The following is a 16,776-nucleotide window of genomic DNA, read 5'->3' on the forward strand; positions in this document are numbered from 1 at the left end:
GAAAAGAAAAGTCCATCTGCCCCAGGATGGGAGGGCGATGAAACGGTTTTCAGATAAGCACAAACACCAGCGGCGCTTCGTCTCGGTTTCGTTTTCTCATTAGACTACGAAATAGTCCGAGGTGCACGTTCGATTCGGAGTGACATTGCAAGTAAAATGGCCCCGATTAGTCACAGACGTAACATGGGTCAGAGAGTCGAGATAGCGTTGTGCTTTCGTTTGGAAACTTCTTGAACGATTCAATGCTAATGTGGAATTTTCCACGAAGCAATTGCACGCGGTGGGCAAGCAGGAAACGCCAAGGGGAGAGCCCGCTGTTACAATGCCATCAGAAAGTGAGCAACACCCCGCCGTTACATCGATCATACGAATCTATCGATCGTTCGCAGGTTCCAAAATCATTTTTCAAAAGCATTTTCATTCCTCCATCCCCAAAAAGAGTGTCATTATAAAAATAATCATTGAATACGTCATCATATCCTTTCCATCCTTTCATCAATTCGTACAACACGCCAGAGCTTTGTCAAATCATCATCATCATCATCATCATCATTTTCAATATAAATTCATCAAATTTATTCGTTGATCCAACAAGTTTTGAGCCTTCAGGAAAGCATCATTGGGCCATGAATATTTTATCTTTCAATACTAACTTCGTTCCATCGGATGAAAAGAGCATTTCGTAACGAATGTTCCCAAACTTTCTGACGGTAGTGTACGCACTCACACACACACACACAAATGTGTGTAACACTGTAGAATAGTTAGCGAAGGGAGTACGAGCAGGGAGAGATTAGGTTTACGGTGCTTGGATATAAGCGAACCACGGGCGGGATGATCGCGACGCGTCGTTGACCACGGGGACGACAGGCATAGTTTACTCCGGTGCACAGTCTAATGCCAATGTGTATAAATATATACGTCCATGTGGATTTTACTAGCCCACATTGCCGTGTGAATATACTCCGGGACTGTGAAACGAGTATACGTTGATCGGGGTTAACGTTAAAAGCGTTACATTTTGTACCTTATATACAGCCTGGTATTACGAATATTGGTAAGCTTTTTCGAGTGCTCAATTCCAAGAAAAATGACTCGAGTTTTTAATTCGAGAAAAGGTGCACCGAAATGGAGAGTATTTGTAAAAAAAAACAAAGACATTTTTCTTTTCGGGGAATAAGTGCGTTTTAAAATGGAAGCTGAATATCTCGAGTGAGCAACGTTGCGACGAAATAATCGAAAAAAAAACTCGAATAATTCCAGTAAATCTTCAATTTTGTTCCCTGGCGAATTTGCAATTCGTAGTTTTTCAACCCGCATCAATGATTCGTGAACTCAAAAAATGATGAATTACGAGAATCTTGTTTTCGTTCATTTCGTTGGACTCCATAACGTTGCAAACTTCACGTCGTCGATTCCATAGGTGTCGACGCTCGAATTAATCGCCCATCTCGTTTTTTATTTTTGTTCGCGCAGTAAATACACGTTGATATGGAACATAATAGGAAGGTTTATATTGTAGGGAGCGAAGAAGAACGCGATTTATTCGGTGACGACGAAATGGAAATGAAACGGGAACCGGAACGGATTGCAACTCAACGGTGCGAAGAGATCTCAGCCCTGTGTCTTGAATACGTAAGGGGTAAATGTCAGACTCTGGCTACTTAGTATTTCATTCCTCGTGCTCATTATGTACGGTGAGGTGTCAACGCTGGATGCTAAGAGAAAGAGTCACCTCGGACGACCTCGAACGAGCGCTTGCGACAAAAAATCATCATGTGCGAGTGTAAATACATCGTTGTAGAAAAACCAAACCGATTCGGTGGTCAATGTGCTTGGGCGCAGCGACAAACAGCTCGATTTTCGACCACTCGTGCCGCGATGAAATTCGTCATCGTAAAAAATCCTCCAGCTGCCGCGAGTATGAAACAACGTTGACGCAACGTTTCGCACATTCACTACGTTCGAAAAGAGGAAAAATATCAATAATAATTGAAGTATATTCGTGCATAAATGTCCCCGGTGGAGCGAAATGATCTAAATTATGGCAACCAGGATATTCATGTAACCGACGAGTGTCGTTCGTGTTACTGTTAAATGAGGAAACATGATATACTTTCACACAGCATTTAATGGAGACTTATAGAAAAATAAGGCTTCATTCTTGAATTTTTAAATAAAATCCACTCCGAGAAGCGATACGTGAACACGTAAACGTACATTCGATACTGGAAAGCATCGTAAAAGCTACCGATCAAGCAGGCGATGATTACGAAACTGTATTTATTACCAACGTTAAGGCATTTTTGTTCCGAGGATAAAATTGACTTGAGGCGCTCGAAAATTGTACGAAATTATAATCGATTTTCACTGCGAAGACTTGTTTTTCTCACATCATCGATAAAGTACAAATTATCTTTCAATTTTATACTGGAACCATCGACCGATTCGTAATTTCTCTTCCCATGTATATTTTGCTTTGAAATTTTCGTTATATTCGCTTGCATAAGAGTTTATTGATTTAAAGACACACTCGCCTCGTTGAAGACGGTGCACCGCAACGATGCACACAAAGCGAAACATGCCGAATGGCGTACACACTTATTGACGCAGCGAATAAGGCATCGAGCTCGAATTACAGAGTCGATTTCGCGCTCACTCGCTTTTCCACACGCGAGTGCATAGTACAACGTGTCGACGACCGATGTTCCATATATCGTGCGCAGATTTGCGTGCACTCGAGCGGTACTAACTATAAATGCGATCTTTTCCTAAGGACCGATCAACGCCACGTTATCGCAACGATCTTTCAGCAAATGCGGAAAAGTCTTGAATATCATGAACTTGGTTCATCTGCACTATTTTCGCTCATTTTTTTTTTTTTTTTTTCGGCAATCTCATCATCTAAAAAGATGCGCAACGTTATTCCAATTGGGCAAATGTCGATACCGGAAAAATACGAAAGAGCGAGTGAGAATGGAACAAAAGGCGAAGCTGAGGGAGGAAAAAGGCAGCGGGATAGAAACTGCGTCAACCTACGCGACGAGGTAATGTGCACACGCTTCGTCGTACACACTACATCCTCATTAACGTGATCGCGAGGATCGGCCCCGGGCTCCCGCGTCATTTATCTACGCGTCTTTTTTTTTTCGTTTATATAACACTCCAACTAATTTAACATTGTCGGTCATCAGACGAGATCGAGAATGGGGAAACGAGCGGATCAGTGTCGACGAGAAAGTCACAAAAAAACCGACGAAACGAAGATAAACCTGAGAATTTTCCTCTTTCTCTGCCGAAATTCCATCGTGTTGGCGAGAGCTCAACGCGACGAGGTGAAAGAAGAATGCCGAAAAAGGGAGAGGCTGAAAGGTTTCACGGGAAAATTAAGATAAGGGCGCATCCGGTGGCGCCTTCGCGGTATTCTCTTCAGAACTGCGCTCCCCCGCCAGTGTTTTTCTTTATCAAAATCGAAAACTCCGCATTCTTTCGCTGCTGTGTTTACGACGTTACAATACGGGGCTGACGCTTCGATAAATTTCAATCTACCGCGGAAAGACTCGAGTTTATCTCGGAATTGACTTGCCGGTTCACGTCAAATGGAGATCTTTCTCCGAAATTGAAACCCCAAAGTGTGTCACACACCCTCTGGCAAACGTTAATCCAGTATCTTGATAGACGCAGACTCTCCCACAGTCGTATTCATCGCAAATGCGTCGTGAAACATTAATAATCCATCAACCCCGAATACCCGTCACCTACTTTCGCTGAGAGGCTATCACCGCGGAAAGGACGTTGTCGCTGGGGGTCTCAAAGGGGAATCATCGCCTTACACAGTGGGCCGGCTGCTCTCTCATCAGGGCGAAATGAGGCGAAACTTTGGAAAATTGGTCTCTGAATGACCATCGGGGACGTTTTCGCTCCAATTTCGTATAAAAACTCGCTTGGGAAGAGGCCATTGTACGGGGGGCGAAAAAAGGTTTTTCTAAAGCGCGTGACCCAATTCGAGGTGAAAATTTGTGAGCATTCGCTCGACTGATGATTAGCGACGTCGTGTAATTATTATTTTATCCGCAGCTTGATTATCCCGTGAACTGGGAATTGGTTGAAGATTGTGAAAGGTGAAAAACAAGAAGAGAACTGGCGGCCCCTTTCCCTTACCTTGCCCAACTTCCGCTCGCTCTGGAATCTCGAGGCCCTTTTAGCTCCAAGCCATTGTGAAGATCCGAGGGCGACAGGTACTTCGTTCCTCGGCTTTGAAAGCACGCCACTTCGGTATTTGGTCTCCTCAACAGTTTCATAACTTCGCGAAAGAAGCGCGCACGAGAAAGCAGAAGGGCGCGTTCGCAGCGCTTCCGCGATTGGCTTTCGGAGCCTTTCGGCTTGCTTGGGAGCAGCAGACTCGACGAGTATGTCGCAGTCTCCGAGCCGTTATTTCCACACCCGTTCTTACCCCCGGCCTGCATCGCACGAAAACGTCGAGCAGCATCATGGCGCATAGTGACGTAACCTCGATTTCAGGCAATAACAACTCGGAAGGTCGTGCCAGTTCTGAATATTCTAGCGCGAATTTCTAACCACCTGACATGAATCGATTTTACAAATGCGATCTTTCTACTCATAAATCAAACTTTATTCTGGAGTGATGACTCGCTCGGACTAGCCGAGGCAAAAAATATCTGGGAGACGCCAATAAAGAGTTTTCCCAAAACTTTCCAAGAGAAAGTCAGTTAAAGATAAAACGCGGATATAGCGTCAGAATCGCGCTCTTCCGCGCGCAGGGGGACCGTCATTTCTCGTCGTCATTGTTTTAAGAAAACTGCACATTAGGACGAGCGTTCCGCAATATTTCACGCGAATTTCGACCTGCGTTATCAAGTTCTCGAGAAGATTCTTTCGTTTTCGAAACTCATTACCGAATCGCTAGGATTCGCATTGCGCATAAAGCGGTTTATTGCCGGGAGATTTTTGCTGCGTCAGTGTGGACAAGGACACTGACTATTGAAAAAAACAGAAGCAAAGGATTTTCTACGAAACCTCAAAGTTGACGCAGTGACGCTCTTAAAACTGTATTGTTCCCAGGGGAACAGGGCAAGTGTGCCAAATATCGTGGAAAAATTGGGCATCTCCGCAGGAGCGTGCGGAGATGCGCGCGGAAATTCGTGATCCGGGTCGATCTCAGGCCGGGGAATAAACCGTGAAAAAAAAATGGTGAAAGAAGAATGAAAGAGAAACACAGACTTTCCTTTCCTTCGGAGTTAAATGTGGGATATTATTCGCATACGTACAACAAAGTTGTGCCGCGACGTACTGCCGTAAAAGCAGTAACCCACTAAAGGAACATCACAGGTAAAAGGCTACACCATGGAGCATCATGAAGCACATAAATATATAAAGCACTGCCTGGATTTTCCCTCGTCATGTGTAATCTCCGTGTTATACATTTGCCTCAGTCTTCCTTGTGGAGCGTATAAACATTGAGAAGTGTGCTCCACGAGGAGACGTAAGTGTGCGCACAATGGAGCACACATGCTTTCAAAACCACGCGTTACTTCTTTCTCTTGTTATTATTGCGAGCATCGCCATCGGGAGTGCCAGTTTTTTTCCCAAGATAAATTGAGTGACGGAGGACGGGAGGTGATGCGGTAACAGTGTGAAACGGCCACAGGTGTAGGACTGTAAAAGTCTGCTTAGCGCCTTCTCGTGTTTACAAATGATTCAGACGATTAGTTGATGAGTCACTCGTCGAATGGTTTTCACTATGCAAAGAAGAGCGGCCCGATTTCTTGGGCTGATTATTTCGTGGGCGTTATTCCTTTGGTAACGAAATATTGATGAACTTTCGAGAGAGTTTAATTAACAAGTTACGCCATATGCAGGAGCCTGCAACTAATCTCACATCACGACTGAACGAAGCTGGTGGTTTGGATTGCTTCGAGGGAAGCAGAACGTGACAATTGGCTCGTCCAAACGAGCCACGTGACCTAATTAACAGTTGTATTTTGGGCCAACGTAGTATTGTTCTGGAACGCTGATAGCAGCAGAGATCGTTATTAACTTTGACATTTTTAGCAGGAGTCACTTTCCTCCTAAATTCGAGGGGGGAGTTAGAGTTTCGATGAGAAACGTGGAGCAGTAGCTCCGAGAGCTGAGATTAGCCCAGCCGATACGAAGTCTTCATCGAAAGCACATTGTGGCTCCGCTGAAGCCTGAGCGGCAAACTTCCTCATCGCGCTCCTTTTCTCGGGAGTCTTTCAACTTTTGCCGAACACGCCACAAGTGTGGCCCGGAGCCGAAGCTCCGCCAATTCCACTTCGGGCTGGCAAGCGGGTCTGAAGATTTCAAAGGGATGCTAATGATGCAGGAACCGGTACAAGAGACTCGAGTGGGATCGGCGGACAAAAAATGAGTGCAAAGTTTCGGAGTTGCGAGTTTCGTATTCACATTTATAAAATAAGAGTTCGCGGAGGAAATGCATCGAGCATGGTTGAGTTCCTGGTTGCCTGTGATCTCCTGCTGATTTAACGCGCCGTCTTTCGGCCTCGCTCAGTTAGATTTTCGATCCGTACTTAGGCACGTGTGTTACTGTTTTCGCTTGCGTGGTCGCGCGAGCTCTTTGCTCCACCTAAAGCGAACGAGGCCTCTTTCTACCGGGCGGCGCGTGGGATAGTTCTCATCGTATTATTATCGCTGCTGGCTTCGCCTCGTTGTACGCATTCCACACTCGTACAGTCGCGCGCGCTTCTCCTCGATCGTTCTTCCATGTTCACGCACATGGGTTTCGCCATGTGTTTACTATTTAAATAGTACGAGTGTGAGTAAGGTCCCTGGAGGATCCGCCCTGCATCGCATGCTTCGGCAAACAAGTCGTCTCCGTTGGTGAACCTTGCTCGAGCGTGGATACGTTGATGCGCGTAAACGAATACCGCGCGGAAAATACTGCGCGAGATTAAATTTGAACGCGAGTTTACAGACGGCCAAACAAATCGTCGTGTAACTTCGGGAGCCAATCGACTCTTTGAAAATTGCTCTGAGGATCGGTTCGCGGATCTTCGAACCTCGAACCCGAGCTTTGGGACTCGCTGCGTACATAACAGTGCGAGAAGCACTTGAATACGGGCGAAGAAAAAAGCGTGTGCATGCGTCGATACACAAAGCGCGACGTCGAACCAGAACCGCAGAGAGATCCTCGCGCGGCTTCCACGCTCTTTTCACCGGGAGCCCGAGACACGGAGAGGAGGAAGTCGCGTTTCCACTCAGCCACTTGCCAATTTCAGCAGTCGGATTGCACGTATGCCCGAATTCGCTGACTGGCTGAGATTGCCACGAGTGTTTTTTCCTTCCTTCCTTTTGTTACTCAACCGGGTCGTGAGATATTCCGCGATGATGGGTTTCTATGAAAGGGAGCTGCATCGAGTTGAATAATTCCGTACAGTGAGACGACGGTGTGTATTTCGTTAAAAATACTAACGAGTGGGTGTACTAAATGAGACGTTGTTTACCTACGAATCAAGCGGGCGGGATTTCTCCCTCAAAGCCTTCGTTTTCATTGAAAACGATCGAAGTACCCGTAATTGGGGATGATCTACGGCAACCGATGGAGAAATAGTAATGAAAGAAACCACGAGTGAGTATAGCGAGTGCTGAAATAAAAAAAGGACGACTCGGCGTGGTGGCGGAGCAAGTTGGTTCGCTCGTGTGTGTGTGTGTATATCCGAGGCGGGAGTCGAGTCCCTGGTAATCGATATAACATCTGTATAATCGAAGTGAGGCACGAGTAAAGCTTCGCGCACTTGGGCTCTCATTTCAACTACCTACGTATCCTATAGAAGCTCATTCCATGCGAATATATATACAGACATACAGCTCGTATATGCCCGGGTACATGGGGAAAGTGCTGGTAAAACGTATAGCAAAAACGCATGGCTTTCGATGCTGATGCATGTGCTCGAGCACGCTCACGTATGCACGCACACGCGCGTACACACTGAGAAAGCGACGCACAGGGACTGTGGCCATATGGTGTACGGCTTCTGTTCTGGAAACAACCCTGAACGCGACGTCGTGCAGTCGTAACCCCTTCGCTCTGCATCAGCATTCTTTGAACTCCTCTTGACTTGTTTCATTTTATTTTTCTTCGAGGTTCACGTTCGCACAAGATTTTCCAAACTGTTGGTTCGAGACATCAGCTAAAAATCGAAAGGATTTTTCAGTTTTCTGAAACTCTGCCGAAGTGTGAAACTTTTTTAGTATTTTTGTATGCTCCGGCTGCAATGATTCCGTTGCAAGTGGTGGAAAATTACGAAGAATTACGACATCGGCTAATGACGCGAATTATGAATAAAGCTGCGGTGCAGAGTTTCAACCTGTACGGAAGCCACGCGGCAGCCCTTGGCGCACCTGCAACGCACGCGAATAAAAATTAAGACGACGATCGAATGCACCAGGTGGCCCGATCCGTTGGCGAGAGACCGGCCGACTTGGTCTTCGAGTTAATTGCAACGGCAAGTGTAACTCGTGTGCCAGCTCGACAATGCGGATGGGGAAGCTTCCGGTAAACGTAGTTTTTGAGAAGAGGGAGACGCGCGCGGTGAGTGTTTCGTTCAACCGGAACGCCGGCAAGTCTTCGGGCGAATGAGACGCCCCTGCCTTATTTTCTGCCCCAGTGGAGGGCGCGAGTCTTATTTCTTAATTACTCTTTTCAATTATCTTCTCCCGTGAACTCGAGGCAAAGCTCGATGAGACAAAAATGATGAGGTTTTTAGAAAAGTCCGAGATTAAAAAGCGGAGGGAAGCGCGAATACAACTTATCGATCAGACTCCTGCTCTGGGGATGTCAACGGTTATTCAAACGCGTATCTCGATGAGGAAAGAAGTCGCGCGGGCGCGCGACAAAACAACGACCAGGAGACATCATCGATATTTCGTATTTTGTACTGCACCGACGAACCCATGCCGTCCACGCAATGAAGAACGAAACAAAAAGTCTCGGGGTTTTAAGGGTCGCGCAGGCATGGTCGTACCCGAACAAAAGCCTCCTGTGGATCGTGTACGTGTTTCACGAGCCCTCTACGTATGCACGTCGCTATTGCTCGTATATCCACTGGGTATAACTATTTGTCAGTTAGTCTGACTCGTTTCGAGTTTTTCCCTCGTCGTCTCGTCTAGTCTCGATCGATCGTCTCATTCGAGAGGAAAGTGAGACAATCGACGCCCTCGAATGCCGCGGAGAAAGAGAGAGTCTCGTTGCCGCAAAATGTTTTTTTCTCGAGACCCTCGTGGGTGGATACGAGCAAGTACAGACACGAGGGCCGAGCAATAACTGCGTACCACCTGCAATATTCGTATGCTGCGTGCCATTCTCGTGTTATATTGAGAATCGCGATGGGCTTATATCAGAGGAAAATTTCATTGGAACATCGTAACCGAATGAAAAATGTTGAAATATGTTTTTCATTGGACAAAGTTCAGCCCACATTCTGCTCCGCTATATTTGTGATACGATCATAGAAAATTTTAGATCGCGTACGACGAAATGCCGCCGCGTAAATTAGTGATGAGTTCAAAGACGTTTACCACTTCCGGCTCCCCTTTGTCCGAGGCTTTCGCCGTTTCGAGACGAGTCTCCGGACAATCCATAAACTAAATATAGCGAGTACTTAAGGTGGGTATATAGAAGTAGAAAATTCAATATGGGAGACGTACCGAGGCACGGTCCGCACACAACGAGCGGTGCACATATTAAATACTTGGAGGTTATACAGAAATATTTGGTGTGCAAGAGAGTCGGAGCGCGAGAGGGAGAGGGGAGGGGTCTCGAGCGTAATAATCGACTCTTCGATATTCGGTACGTGAGAATATTTCCTCACGTTCTAAAATCTCGCACCGTACGCGTGCAGGTGCTCGTGTCATTGTGCTCACGAGGGAGTAGAAAGTCCACAGGGGCGATGCTCTCGTGCTCGCCGATGATTACTGAAGAGCGAGGGAAAAGCTGCGAGATTCACCAGCTCTTCTAAGAGAGGCTGTCAAATGAACGGGGAGAGCCAAAGGACGGAGCTGGAACCCTCCAGCCCGAAGTATGTCGATGGGAGTCAACGGGCCAATGCATATTTATATATACAGGTGTCTGTGCCAGCGCGAAAGAGGGTTAATGTAATTAGGCGAGGATCAGACGATAGACGAACGCCAAATTCGTTAGACCGAACGCGCAGTCACCTTCGAGCATGGGAACGCTCGATTTTTATTTTTTTTCTCTCTCTCTCATCTCTCTCTTGACATATTGCTGATTATACTGAGCTCGTTTCTTCTGTTTGACCATCAATCATGGAGTTGGAGATTCTGAAAACGTCAAATGCACCTCATTTCTGGAACCCTCACAAAAGTGATGTCGCGAGGTAAGGGAGCGAGTGCGCGACCGAGTCGCGAGACCTGAATATTGACCAGCGGATAAAAAACTTGCCCAAAGTCGAAGAACCTCAATAATGAACTCTGTTAGGAGCTGTTTTCGAAGGATAATTCTCTAATGAACTTTTAATGGGTCACCGAGAAAGCTTATGCAGCATAAAAACTGTTCCAAGACAATTCCTCTCGGGCTCCTTGACGAAACTTGTCGTTACGAGCTCCCGGGGCCTTGACTTTCCTAACTTCAATCACGGAGTCAGCTCTTTTTCGTAAGATAACTTTCGCCAGGGTGCTGCCAAAGTCCTATACATTTCGACGTCGAACCCGGCATTTTTCACGTCTCTTTTTGCCTTTTACCACGTCGTCGAAAGGCCCGTCTCGAGGGTTCTCGCTCGGATGTGCACGCACACAGGCAAGCGTCATCCGTATACACATTTTAATCACTTTATTCGATAGAATTCAAGTGGCAACGAGGACTTTTCAATTTCGCCGTTGCTCGCAGCGTTTGAAAAGGGGGGGACGAGGTATTTCCTCCCAGCAACTTCCCCTGCGCCGTTTAACCAAGAAAATCACCCCAGCGTGTCGCGAACTTTTCGAGGTATGCGTGCGTATTTCCGTTTTTATTTAACGCTTCCTATAAATTTCTTCGATTCTCTGAGCGTAACTTCGAATCGGTCGGAATAAACGAAAATTCTTACATTTTTATATCCGCACGCTAGCCTCGAGTGTGTTTATTCAAAGAAACGAGAAGGAAATAAAGTCGTCGAGTTTCGTATCGTCGACGGGAGCAACGAGCCGGCTTGATATTCGGCATTCCGGAAATTGGCGTGAAATTGCACGAAAATTGACGCGTTCCGAGCCCTTTCGAGTTTCAACGTCACACTCTTACGCCGCAACGAACCCCCTCGCCGCGCTAACCCCTGCTCCCGCGCCTCCCCGCGAGGTACTTCGATGACGGAAGCGGAAGCGCGTCGATTCCGAGTCACAAGTTTCAGTACCTTTTCCAACACGTACGCATCTCCGTATGTTTAACTCCGTTCGTGTATGTGACGCTACATTTTGAAGAGCACTCTGCGCTCCGATTATTGAATAAAAGGGCGCACGCAGATAGGGAACTTTAGTAAGATTATTATCTATATACACATATACTCGCGGCTTCGTTCGCGACTTTGCCGACATTCAAGCTTCGAAACAATTCTACTTCCGCGACGATCATTTCTTCCAGAATCATTTTTTTTCATGGTTTGAAATATCGTGACACCGAACGTCGCAGTTAAACGAAGTGATTTCTCGTCGAAGCTGGATACATAAAAACGAGACGACGCTCAAGTTTGCAACGTTCGAGTCCAACGAAATGAAGGAAAAAAACATTTGTAATTGACCAATTTTTTATTTCACGAAGCATCGATGTGGATCGAAAAACTAACAATTGCAAATTCGGCAGGAAACGAAATTGGAGAATTAGTGGAATAATTCGAGAGTTTTTTTACATCATTTCTTCGTTGGACTCTAACGCTGCAAACTTCAGCTTCATAAAAACGTGCTCATTCCACATACAAAATGGAAATCGATTTTTCTCCCTTTTTGTACTCGAAAGTGCTGTCATTTCCCCCGTAATTGATCGAAACCCCAAAAAAATCAATTTCTATCCTTTTTTAAAAGCGGTTTCAAAGAATTGGATTAAAATTAAACCAAAAACTCAACATTCCAAACCCCCTTCACAATATTTTTCAGAACGAATCTGTACACGTGCTAAAAAACAAAAATCTCTGCATTAACATAAAGTAAGACACGGAACCGATAAAAATGTATGTGGAAACAAACATATACGGAAAAATGTGAATTCACTGGATTTGGAGGCGGACTGGTATTTCGTGTTGAAAATGTGTCCGGCTAATGGCTGCTCCGGCACCCTCCTCCTGAGAGCGTCTCCTGCATACCAGCAACATGAAGCGTATAATAACATGCAGGAGGCACAGGAGACAGGAAGAGATATCCGAGGCCATGTATATACACAGAGAGTCGACCGGAAGTCGGAGGAGAGGATCTTTTTCTCGGACATTCGGGCCGAGGTGTACGAAACAAAAGCTTATGGATGATCGTTAAATAAATAGGACGAAATGAAGCAGCTGAATAAATGGAGGTTCAAAAAAGTGATGGTAAAATTCGTGAAGAAGCTGCTGCTCGGAGGATCATCTCTCGACGATTTTTTTGTTTCTCATGCTTTCGTTTCTGTCTGATTAATCAGAAAAATTGTTTATGAGAATGAAAGAAAAGAGAAAAGACCTCGACGAATTGCGGCCTTGGCGTTTGGAAGACTCGCGTACAATCACGCAACTCGTTAAAAAACGGAAGAAAAAGGCATTAGCCTTAATTAGCATTTTCCACGAAACTGAATACGTGATTGGCGTCATTTTCTTTAATCAACTCTGCGCATGGATTACACGGGCAGTTATCGTCGTATTTCAACCGCGAGGCCTCGACGCATGTGTGCGTTTAAACAAAAAACGTAATCCAGCGTGATTTCGAACAGTTGGGAAATCGTCCACGTAAATGCGATAGAGAGACAAAGGGAAATAAGAAAATTCAACAAACTTGTACGTCAAAACACACCTGAGAAAGAGGTGCCGGAGATATTATCTTCTCTGATAACGGGGCCAACTGACTGATTTTCAAGCTCAACTCCTCCCGAAATTGTTGAACAATGGAGCAGCCTTTCAGTCCTGACGACGACGGTCACACTGTAAAAAATTTTTTTATTAAAATTCATACACACGCTTAGGAAGTTTTTACGCGGACACGTTGTATGAAATTTCAGATACGATTTTTGAAATCCAAAACTGGCTATGTGCCAGTAAAATTGTAGCCCATAAAACATTACGGAGTGCCAATGACATATATGATCATCCCAAGGTTAAAAATGATTGAATGACCAAAATTGTATAACACTGAAGTTTGCAACGTTCGAGTCGCAACGAAAGAACGTGAAAAAACTTTCCAACAATTCCAGTAATTCTTAAATTCTGATACCTGCCTAATTTGCAATGCGTAATTTTTCACTCTACATTCAATGATTCGTGAAAAAAAAAAAACATTGATAAATTACAAACTTTATTTTCGTTAATTTCGTTGGACTCGAACGTTGCAAATTTCAACATCGTAAAATTCTTTTAGATCAAATTACAGATTCATTCTCTCCGAAAACACTGCTGCAGTTGAATGAAGAAAACTCTTATTCCTTCCAATAACATCAATTTCTATTGAATCAATCATTTTTTTTTCTCAGTGTGTTCATGAAAATTAATGCACGTGCGATGGAACTTCATGTATATATTAACATTAAAATCCATTTGCTAATATTAATGTACTGTTGTATATATTAAATTTAGTATACATGCGCGCTTAACTTTAATTACCAAATCGATATTTTATATTTTTGTTATTGAAGTAGCTAAAAATACGACGAAAAAAATATTATTTTGTCAATTGCAAAATTATTTTTTACTACCCGTCGTGATGGTCGTCACAGTTTCTGGTACCTTAAGAACCTTTTAATCAAAGAAAAATTCCTACCTACATAGGAATTTGGATCGATCTTACCTACATGTTTCTAATTACGTACGCTGCCCATTACACTACCACGACATTGTTAGATGTGGATCCAAAGAGTCATTATATAAATTGTGACTCAACTCTTTTAGTCACGAATGTTTCGTCTGCGCCGATTTTGATGAATCGATTGCCTTTTTTTCATTCTTTTCATGTTTTATAGATTCAAATAGCAAAATCAGCTCGAATGATGAGTTCTCGTTTCGCTGGGGACAATGAAACTTCAAACTTTCCAGAAACTTGTAACTTTAACATTACAATTACGAAAGTTATTTGAGAGTTTTGCTTTCTGGGCTTCTAATTGGAAAGAAAGAAAAATACTTTTCTTTGTATTCCAACACAAAGTAAACTTTAACACCGATTTTTTTTTAGTGTCACATTGTCTGCATTCTTTCCTTTTTTCATTAAGTATATAGCAATCAAAGAAAAAGAGGGAAGGGCGAGTAAGAAAAGGCGATAAGCATCGTGGCACAGGTAAACGTGAGCTCATCGCTGGCTCTTGCGGTATGCGCAGCTCTAGTCATCGTGTAAGCACATCAACCATAACAAAAAGGCATAAACGAAGACGCGGAATAGCACGAGGAGGGTATGACGGAAATGCGAATAAAAGGAACGCGGATAAAGAGAAAAAAATAAGGAGGGAGAGCAGCGAAAAATGAAGAAACGAATCACGATTTGACGAGCTCGGGGTGTGACGAACATCCGTCCGTTTTATGTGTGTATAACTGCACAAAACGAGCCTCGCGCGCACCACTCACTTTTCTTCATCCAAGATTTTCCCTCAAGATTAGCCTCCGTATCTCAAAACAATCTCCCTCTCTTTCTCCCTTTTTCACTTAGACGATTGAGATCGGACTCGTTGTTGTGTGTGTGTGTGTGTGTGTGCACGTGAACATTTTTTTTTTCAGTTCATTTGTATGTGAAGTTCACGAAGGCATGAAAGTTTGTTAACCAAAATTGAAAATGATATGACGCTGAAGTTTTAAAAGTTGGAGTCCAACGAAATAATCTAAAAATTCGTTCCCTACCGAATTAGCAATTCTTAGTTTTTCAAGCTGCACCGTGACTTCGTGAAATAAAAAAATCGAGTGAATTACAAATGTTTTCGTCCATTTCGTTGGACTCCAACGTTGCAAACTTCAGCGCCCTAAAATCATTTTGAATCATAAAAAATGTAAAATTAATTCAGTCAAATTTGCAAACCCGAGTATATTCTTCGTGCATTTTATCGCGCAAGCTTATGTTCCAAATTCGATTCCGTATGCATTCGAGTTCGCAGAATTCCCCTGCAAATTAATTCTTATCTTTATATTCCGAGATGAATATTTTGCGGTGCTAAAAACGAGGAAAATTTTGTAACCGTTGATTGTGGAGCGCGTCGCAGAGATCGAGCAACTGGAGTAAATCTACATTATTTCGAACCTCGGGTTACACGGTAACTCGGAAAAACAACTTTGAATTTTATTCCAAGAGTTGGCCGGGTCGAAAAAAGCATTGAAAGAATGAATCATTCTACCGTGCATGTGCATACGTTAAAGCAACACGTAACAATGGTGTCGTGAAATATTACGACGTTGCTCCGCGGTTGTCCGTTTGTTTTCACACTGTCCAAAATTCATGTCGGTCTCGCGGCACTGGAAACAGAAGTTGCCTTTTTAGTTCGTACCCGAAAACGAAGCAGTGCGAAACAATGGCAATTCGAAAGGGAGAAAATTGACGAGTGAAAAAAAAGCTTCGCGCTCAACCGATGCAGTTTCGATAGCACGAAACAGATCTTTGTTACGAGAGTTTGCGTACAAACGAGCAATGAAAAAACGTGAGAGAGAGAGAGAGAGAGAGAGAGAGAGGCGCAGAGCAGGGAACAAGAGTTTCTATGTGCCCCATGGGGAATAGGAAGTAGTCTTTCCGTGTTCGAAACTCGATTCGCGAGGTTCGCGGACGTTGCACCATATTATCGATCGTGCACCGCCGGTACACAAAGTCCCTCGAGATCTCTTCGAGAGTGGCGTGTGTGCTTCGTCTCGCCGCAGTAAAACAGTGTCCTTTTGCACGTAACCGCACTAAATGTACGTATACACCTGAGAGAATTATACGCCCGAAAATCCCCGACGAAAGTCATGGGGGGGGGGGGGGGGGAGGAGGAACAACGGAAAATTCTTCGGGATCGTTATTGACAGTCGAACCCGACAATTTTTATTTCAAAGCAAACTGAACACTGAGATAAAAAATCAGGGCAATCTTCTTTTCAGGATAAAATCTTTCTCATCGGATGCAATTTTCTTTGTTTTTTATTTCTCATAAAAAAAAAACATGTTTTTACAATAATAATTAAAGTGCGTCTCTACAACACGAAGTTTCGATTCTGTGTTTACGCGGGCCGAAACATAACAAATATAATTTCTCTAGTTCCATCACTTGGCGACAAACAAAGCTCATTTTTATTGCAATTCTCAGCATAATATTTACTTAGTGATCGTTTCCTCGTGTAAACATGGCAAATGTTATCAACGTATTAATTATTAGCGAGTTGTCTGCATACGCAGATACGTACTGCTGCAGCGTCTCCGGCCCGTTGCACGTGCGACGCCGACGCAACATAACCGTACGCAGCGGCGTGTGGCAAAACTCAACAATTGAATCCTATGCTGGGTACAGTGACAACGAAGAGCACTCTTGCGATCAATCGATGATTACTTTTCATTTGATAATGAAGAAAAACGATGGGATTTAAAAACAATTCCGGAGGTCCGCGTGAAATGTAATTTG

General features: G+C 44.2%; 1 protein-coding gene across 1 annotated transcript in view; it reads right to left on the minus strand.

Moving 5' to 3' along the window:
- LOC122408710 (rap guanine nucleotide exchange factor 2-like) overlaps positions 1-16,776 on the minus strand; it is a 138,620-nt gene that overhangs the window by 113,365 nt on the left and 8,479 nt on the right. Inside the window, exon 2 of the mRNA XM_043415677.1 lies at positions 13,015-13,142. The gene's annotated coding sequence lies outside the window, so the exon portion shown is untranslated. The remainder of the gene's footprint in view (positions 1-13,014; positions 13,143-16,776) is intronic.

This window comes from Venturia canescens, chromosome 4 (assembly GCF_019457755.1).
Source record: "Venturia canescens isolate UGA chromosome 4, ASM1945775v1, whole genome shotgun sequence".
NCBI classification, from domain to species: Eukaryota; Metazoa; Arthropoda; class Insecta; order Hymenoptera; family Ichneumonidae; genus Venturia; species Venturia canescens.